The sequence below is a fragment of the Anabas testudineus genome, chromosome 14, assembly GCF_900324465.2.
Source record: "Anabas testudineus chromosome 14, fAnaTes1.2, whole genome shotgun sequence".
NCBI lineage: Eukaryota > Metazoa > Chordata > Actinopteri > Anabantiformes > Anabantidae > Anabas > Anabas testudineus.
In genome coordinates, this window is record NC_046623.1 from 6,029,797 (window position 1) to 6,038,941 (window position 9,145).

The following is a 9,145-nucleotide window of genomic DNA, read 5'->3' on the forward strand; positions in this document are numbered from 1 at the left end:
TGATACATGCCGCCTTATTGAAATTGATTTTAGTTTATTTACATTTACATTTACATTTACGTTTATCTTTGCATGACTACAATAAACAATCACCACAAACATGTCCCGTACTGTAGGAATGTTTTGCAGACCTGCTCTGATCACGTATCAGCTCAAAAGGGGAGGTGAAGGCTGGAAACTATTAAATTCACCTGTAGACTATGCAAGCCGTCTTCTGGCAGGTGGTGCAGTTTCTGAGGTCCTGTCCGGTTTTGCAGCATCGCCGACTAGAATAAAAACAAGTCATTTGCATACATTAAATAAGCGCAGCTTCCAAAACACAGATCCTCTGAAATCAAGAGTATAATATTTCCTCCTCTGCTCCTGTTTCTCTTATATTCTTTAAGACTGCGGTTGGCTGCGATGAGATGTATAACATGCATTATGTCACACATCGGTTGATTATAGGAGTTATTCTGAAACATGACCTCCGAGGCAGTCACAATTTATTACCACACTGCAGTGGATGAGATTGATTGACAGAGACATATTGCTAGGAGGCTGTTTTAATTCGTGTTATTTGTCCCAGAAGAGTTACACGGCTAAATAAATCTATCTGAGACGTGCCCCCTTGAAATGCCCAAGTAGGTTTCTGTCACACTCAGGCACACATCCACAAACCTGTTTGCAACAGAGTTACAGGTTCGCATCTCACACTATGAACTGATGATTTTAAGACATTTATACAAACCACAAAGTCACAAAAGCACTTTAATAAAATCTTAAATGGATGGTTGCCTTGTTACATTAATGAATGTAATAAAGTGCACATATTAGAATTAGTTTTGGTTGGCCAGGTGCCTTTCTGTGTGGACTTTGCTTTTTCTCTTTGTGTCTGTGTGAGTTTTTCCAGGTGCTCTCATCGTCCAGAGACATGCAGACACACACACTTAACCTAAACCTCACTTTACCCTAACCTGGACCAACATCCAGTTCCCGTGAGGAAGATGATGTCCCTACAATGTGAGCGTGCCAACAGCTTTTGTTCCCCACAGTATAAGTAATGCACATCAACCCACACTCACACGCAAGTTGTGTGGCTTGAAAAACAATCCAGTTTGCCCATGAATTACAAAGCGACTGAGTGGTTCCAGTAAATGCAAGTGATGACTCACTGGAAAGCCAAAGATCAGCACTGCAGGACAGCTTTTCAGAGTAATTCTCCAGACCAAATTCTGGCTGCTGTACCTGTACTGGACTCAGCATAGTATATTAATAATTTACAGGTCACATCTAACCCTACAGGTTTTCTGTTAGCCAAAAAATATTAAATGTTCACTCATAAGTTCAATAATTTAACATGCATGATGGAGCAGTTCTTTTTGCAATTAATTATGTAACACAAGCAAAACACAGTTGTTATTGAGATGAGTCATGTTACTACAGAGGGTAACTTCTCACTGTTCTCTCTATACTGTTTTGTTTGTACAACAATGAAACACCAACCAAATGCCGTCACACTATATGCATACACACACACACACACATAAAAAATCTCTTACCCGCTGGTGGGAGTGTGACACGTCTCCAGGTCATGGATAATGTTAAGCAGAGTAGTGATCCTGTCCTTGTTGGCTGCCAGGCTGGCCTCCACAGTCTCAAGCCTCTGCTGTAGGGCTGCTGATTTGCTGCACTGTGGGGAAGGAGGAAGCAACAGAGCTGCACCAGCTGGGTGGGAGTGAGCCAGGCTGGTGTCCTCGGGGCAAGGCTGATGGGGAGCGGGGCTAAACTTTGAATCCGCTCTGACGATTGCCTCCGCGTCGCAGGACTGGAGGCAGGGATGGGATGCCAAGTGCATTGCTGATGACGGCAGTATGGAGTTACATTCAGGGCCTGTGTGCGTGTAGAGCTCTCCCTCACTTTTAAATGGGGCTGGTGTTGTGAAAGAAAGCTCTGGACCGGTGTGTACCTGTGGTAGTGACGCTATTCGGGAACTACAGTTAAGGTGCACTGAAGATTGGGTGACAGGGTCAACATGTGCACCAGTGTTTGCTGGTGATGAGTTAATGCAGTTTATCTGCGCTATGGCAGATGACGATGAGTAATTGGGATGTGTCTGTTTATCTGCATCGGATTTAAGCTTAATATTTGCATGTCTGGCTGATTTACCCGAGGCTAACTGTTCTGTTTTTGAATCCGTCTCTTGGGCTGTTTTTACTGATGGGCATGGACCACAGTGTCCCTTGTGTTCTGTTTCTGTGTATCCTTGATAATGCGCAAGCCTTTGTTGTTCTGTGTTTATGCAACCCTGTAGACAAGAGCTGCCTGACTTAATTAGGGAAATGTAATTCTGAAGGTTAGTGACCTGTGATATATTTGAATTTCCATGGTCTTGTGGCTCACGAACAACTAATTCATTGATCAGATTACCACTGAATTTGTTTTTATCAGCATATGATTCAGTGTTGAGATTCTTTGTTGATTTAGGATTGTGGGCCTTAACTTCACTGCCTCTGTTCGGATTTTTTGACACACCTAGTGGCTCAGATGATGCAGGTGGAGCTGTTTTGGAGTTGTTCCCCTGCTTGGAAACATCAATAAAGACACCAGATTTGTCATTGATTTGAGTTCTGATGGCTGTTGCACTACGGCTGAGTTCTCGATGCGCCGTCGACTGAGGCAAAGCTGTACTGGATACGCAGACGTTACCTTGCTCCTCTGTCAGTATAGCTCGTGAGGAGCTAACAGTGCCTGCTGAACTTTCCTGACTTATCTCTGAGTTCCTGAGGACTGTGTTTTTGTATACAGCGCTGTGATGTGCAGATGTGGAAGAAGGAGCTGTACTTGAAAGCAACTTAGCTCTAGAGTTTGGGGCTTTCGTTGCACTAGGTGTTGGGATAACAGATGGGTTAATGACATATAGAGTAGGTTCCGAATTTGAAGAGTGAGGCTGAATCAAGTGGATTTGAGTAGCCGCGGATTCGGCGTTAAGTTTAGCTTTGGTTTGTGCAGTTTGAACTAAAGAAGCATGACTCAAACTGCTCTGTTTAACTACGGTGCTCAGTTGTGGCGTACTTTTGTGTTGTGGTATCTTGGCAAATGTGGGGAGCGTAGTTGGGTCAACCTTGCCTTTTGAGGACTGCTTCACTTGTGGTTCATGAGCTGGGTCAGATGACCGACATGAAGGGGAAGCTTGTGCAGCTCTTTCTGATACGGGAATGGGTTCTGATGTCTTGGCTGCTTTAGACGAGGCGGGACGTATCAGAGTCGCTCGTGAGCTTTCAGTTGTATTTGTTGCTGTGTTTACTTGTGTTCTGTAGATCAAGTGCATTGTCTCACGTTGAGCATTAACTTTAGCAGTTATACTTTTGGGTATGTTTCTGGGCCCCGTGCTTTTGCTGGATGAGTGAGAAGGTGGCGACTGAGTATTTTCAGGTGTAGCGTGCACAGTTACACGTACATTCTGAGGCACATTATATTGCGAAGAGTCGTGTTGTGATGTTTTGAGGGGCCTGGGATAAGTGTGCGAATATGGCTTGTTTGGTTTAGTAGCGGTGGCTGTCTGTGGAGTCAGCGTGAGGCTGGTTGGTCGAGGAATCTTACTGCCCAGTGGAGATTTTGCGAAAGACTTTACGCTGGCATCGGCTTGTCTTGTTTCGATAGTAGCTTTTGTGACTGTGATGCTTTTAGCACGTAGGATGGTTGTGGGTTGGGCGGATGTTGCATCACCAGCAGCATGTACATGTGACAAGGTGACCAGATTTCCTCTAGAGTGCACCGGGCATGCCGGGTGTTTTTTAAAGCTCACTTCTTCATTAGGATGTAACATTTGTGGTTCGACCGTAACGTGGGACGTGCTGTACCTGCTCGCGGTGCTCTCAGGGATTTGATGCTGCGGCGGCTTAAGGTTTCTGTTTCTGTCTAGATGGGATGCCTCTAAATGCATGGCAGTGGAGAGTGAGGCGAGCGCTGACTTTAATGGGCAAGTATCAGCAGCAGGGCTTTTCTCCCCCAAAGTTGCAACTCCAATTACAGACTGTCTCCCGCCGCAATTGCTGCATATTTTTTTGGGCGTAACAAAAGGTCGTGCAGCAGGTACTAACAGCGTCTTCCCAGACGGCTCTGCGTAATGACATTGCTGTCTGGTTTGGTCTCTGCCATGAAAGGTTGCACTCTTTCTTGGCTCTATTTCATCGTTATCAATACTAATGCCACCAATCGCCTCTGAATCAACCACGCTGCCATTGGTGTAACGGGCGGCAGATTTCAATTTAGGTCTGATGTTTGAATTCCCTGCAACGTGTGGGTTGGTCTTGATTGCCCTGGCATAGCAAAAAGTCCCACTAATATTCCTCTGACTGCAGGCCACATCCTTAGAGGCCTCACCTCCAAGTGTTTTGAAAGTCACCTCTTTTTTGGTCTTGGATTCCCCAGTTTTCAGTTTTAAAATAGCCCTTTTCTCCGTGTCACTCTTTGTTAGTAATATCTCCTTGTACTTAGTTTCCTTGGTAATATAGCTGTTGGATGTTTGAGTAATGTTATCTGACGGCGTAGAGAGTGTATCAGTAAGCTTTACAGTGTGCTGGGTAGGGGGTCTGCTTATCCCCGGGGATGTCTGAACACCAACACTGCAATGAAGACCCCACGTCTGCAGCAGGGCTCCTCCGGTTCTGTCTCCTCCTGTTGTCTTCCAGCCACGCACTCCAACCAGGGCAGGGACACCTAAAACTGGAACTGGAGTCGTCAGGTCAGCTGCCCGCCTCCCCATTCCTTGCCTGACTGACTCAAAAGTCTGATAATTCAAGAGAGCGGCAGCGTTTCCACACCATTACATCCATCTAAAAGTAAGAGATGAACAAGTTTACAGTGAGATGGCACTTGAGATGGTGCTGTGACAGAAATCCATGAGTAAGCAGGACAAGTGGAAACAATGCACAGAGCTAGGAATTGCTTCAGTGCTGCAGAAGTGAAGGCTAACTGGAGCTGTCAGAAATCAATTGCAGATTTGAGATAAGACAGAAAGAAATACGCTCTCACTTTCAACTCCCCTAACCTAGTGCGACTTAGTAAGAAGCAGGAATGACAATCAGTTAATGCTGATAATAAGAAAAGACTGTTGCAGTGAAAAACAGTGTTGTATATTATATTAGCATTTCGAACATGCTGCACAGATCCCCTCTCAGTGTCTGACAGCACACAGAATAATTCATTTGTGGACAAAAATTCAAAACACAGCTCCTGTGGTGAACTCTCTTTCCTCTCTCATTGTAGTGTTTCTCACAGGGGCCCGCTGTCCTCCACATTCAGCTCACCTTGAAAAACAGCCTATAATGTACACACTAATGCTACAGTGTAGACTTCATTAAGTTCATTTGTGTGCATTTAAGTGGAACACCCTTTTCACAGAAGGGGCAGTGTGTGTGTGTGTGTGTGTGTGTGTGTGTGTGTGTGCATGCATCCCTGCCATCCATGAATTTGCATGTGCAAGTTTTCTTGTGTGTGAATGAGGTCATTTTAATGATTTCCACAACAACAGTTCAGTAGTCAACAACGGGGCGATAATGAGTGGATTTTACATACGAGCAGTACAGAAAAATACCTAGTGTGAATGTGTGTGTGTGTTTACAAGTGTTGATTTATGACAAATATTTCATGCAAACACATTCTGACAAGACATCCTGCCTCCTCTTCACCCTCCCCAACAGCCTTCGTCCAGGGATGTCAAATTCGCAAAAAGAACATTTAGTCACCCATACCTGTAGGGACTATTATTTTGGTCGCCGTGTCATCGAACGCTACTTGAGCACGAGTGACCTATGTCCGTTGTAACTGTCTAACACTAAGTGACAACTGTCTTGCTTGTTTATACACCATTAAATCCAGTTTTGTTAAGGAGAATAAAAAATACACATACTTATAAAACATAATTAACTTGAAACAACAGTTTCTGGCTTCAGCAGGATGCCTAACGCTGCCTAATGAATGTTTCTTTATCTTAACAGACATACCTCATTGTTTGATCCTGCTGGAAGATGTCTTCTTTTCTTGAGTCCAAATGTCTAAAGCTACTTTTCAGCTTTCTTTGTCAGGTCCTCCTAGATCCTCAGGGTTTGCATTGACTTTGTCTTCATGTTTTAAATCCCTTAGTGGTACATTTGAAACTCACAGGAGCTGCTACTGCAAAGCAATGCTGCTTACTGACCCCTCTTTTCTGAGGCTCAGATTCTGAACTAATGTACCTTTTATTGATCAGGCATAAAAGCAAGCTGTGTCCTCATTGTAGCTCCTTCTCCGTTTGTTTTGGTCCTGCTGCTCCCATGCTCACTCCATAATCACAACACAGCAATATGCTACAGTATGCAGCCCTCCAACACACTCTGTCTACTATGTCTTGCCTTTTTACCTCCTCCTCCTCCTCTCTCGCTCTCTTTCCCTCATCTCCTCTCCCTCTCTCTTATTTCTGCCACTAGCCTCCTTCCCAGAATTCATGCATCCTGATCTACAGCTGGGTGGAGAAAGAGAAAGAGAGAAAGGGAGAGACAGAAAGAGAGAGAGAGAGAGGAAGTGACTTGCATCAGTGGGGTAGGGACCGTGTGTAAATTATCATGCAAGTTAAAAAGCAGAAAAATGCATTCATAAGAATAGTCAAGCAAATGAGAATGTAAACAAAGCTGAATTCATCTGTGAACAGGTAACAGGACAAAATAACAGCAAGAAAATAATTTTATGCAAATTACAGTAATTCTATCAATCACTAATCAATTTCATCTATTAATGTGAAGAAAAAATATTCAACCCTCTCTGTCTCATACTGTTTCAGATCTTCTAACAAAATCTATTACTGTAGACCAAGAGCACAGCACCGACTCATTCAGAAAGTCATAAAAGATGCAAGGAAAACATCCGAGGAGCTAAAGGCCACTCTCACCTCACTGAAGTGAGGTGAAGATTTTTTTCATGTAGCATTTAGAATTTCTTTACTGATAAATATTGCATTGCACGTACTTGATTGTATGAAATTCAGATTAATAATACAAGACAAAATATATGTACTGTAAAAATGGACAAAACAAAACCCAGTAGTTCCATTAAAAAAGAATGGCCTGCAGTCCATGGAAAATTCAATTATCTGAGCCAATATATATTAGAAACAGGCTAGCCAGTAATCATGGCACTGTGAGCTCTGTCAGACTGAATTCTCACCCTGTGCAGCAATAAAGTGTAATGGAGCCTCTTTGACAACTTACAGGAAACTATCAGGACAAATTCACAGAAAGTCAGTGAAAGTCATTTTAAACTTTATGATAAAAACAAACGAACAAACAATAACCATATTTTGAAATCTCGGTTTAACGAATGCTGTGAATACATAATAGTTTGTTCAGGGGACTTATTGAACCCAGTATATGAATCACCCTCGTAGCCTTGCCTCTGTCTAATTAGAGGACTCTGTGTTCTTCAGATTAAAGGGACTGACTGAATAAACTGGAGAGTTTGTTTGAAATCTGGCTGTTGAAGCGAATTGTACATGGCAGTATATAAATAAAATATTCAGTTTACAGGCTTATTTCGATTAGTTAAATGAATATATGGGGGTGATGATGCACTTGCAACAACCTTTGCCTATTTGGCAACATTTCACTGTTATGTGCACGGCTTTTCAGCTGGTTCAACTCCTACGAATAAAGACTGTATGGAGAAGGTAGGATCTTTAAATGCTGTATGTTTATAGTACTACCACACAATTTGTTATTTGAGAGGATCTTCTCACATGCTAGGTGAAAATCTGACAGTAGTTTGCAGTAATTAATAAAATGGTTCTGCATTGAAATAGCTTCATACTTTAAGATGCCTGAGTGTGCTGCGTTCAGGAGATTGCACTCATATTCCATCACTGCAGCCCTTGGGAAAATGAGGCTGACTTTGTGAATAGAAAATTGTTGCATAGCCTCAAGGTGATTACACAACACTGGATCAGTGGTAATGCATACCGTGCCTTTATAACGAGGCACAAAACTTTTGCTGTCACTGTAAAAGTTTTGTGTGGTTTCCATTTATTCATCCCAATAGTGGTGGAAAAGAGTTGGTAAAGAAGTGTATAAATATTAGATAATCGTTTTTATGTGCTCGTTTCTCACATTCAGAGTCCTTGTCTCTGCAAATTGGACGGACACATCAGTTACACTAGTAAAAACGGGATGACAATGAGTCAGTGGGTGGCTTGAGATCATTTTAATAGTTGAGACTCTAAATGTGCAGTTAAAACAAGCTTAAAACATATAAGTATATAAATATTAAATGCACACAGGAAAATTATTTCTATTTCTTAATAGCTACGAAAAATATTACCACAGATCCATAGCTTTTACCTGATAGTAGTTTATTGTCCACATCAAGCTTGTGGAATTGGAATAAACAAAGCAATTTCAAAGCTGAACAATTCTGAAATTAAAATTCTACACAAATACACACATGCAGGCGCTTAAGAGTGGCTTGTTAATTTCCATTATTCCAGGAAGTAGACAATCTGGGTCATTTGTCCGTTCTCGCTTTTCATCAGCAGGTGTCAGTATTGCTGGAGAGGTGAATTCCAGAGGAGCGGAGGTGTCAATTAATGACTTCTTCAGTCTACAGGCAGATGGAGCCCTTGTTGCAGACATGATTTCTTCATTCAGACAACATAAAAAACATGTTACAAAATGAAAGAATGTGGTTAAACAGAATCTAATGCTCTGTGGACAACCCCTACAAACTTTAAACGTGCTCACATGTTGCTGATCCTTCACTTCGACCTCAGTGGGTTACTTATAGGTCGTACACTCACACTGTTCATCTGGCAACTCATCAGAATAACTCACTTTTGCTTACTTTAAGTGTTGAGAGTTAAGGAGATTGAGTAATGCTGTGAGTGTTTCCCGAAAACCCAGGGACAAAATGTCAGTGCTTGTGGCCAGAGATTTCCAGGAACACGTTCAAGAATTTAATATCACTGACTCTATTGATTTTAAAAAAATGGATAGCCAACTCGTGATTTACTTCCTGGATTGCACTTTGTGTAAACAGTCCCATCATGCAGGAACTGCATAATACAAACCCCTTGAGAAGTCTGGTCTGCATTCAATTATCATAAAATGTCAACTTGTCTGTTTACTGACCACAACAATTA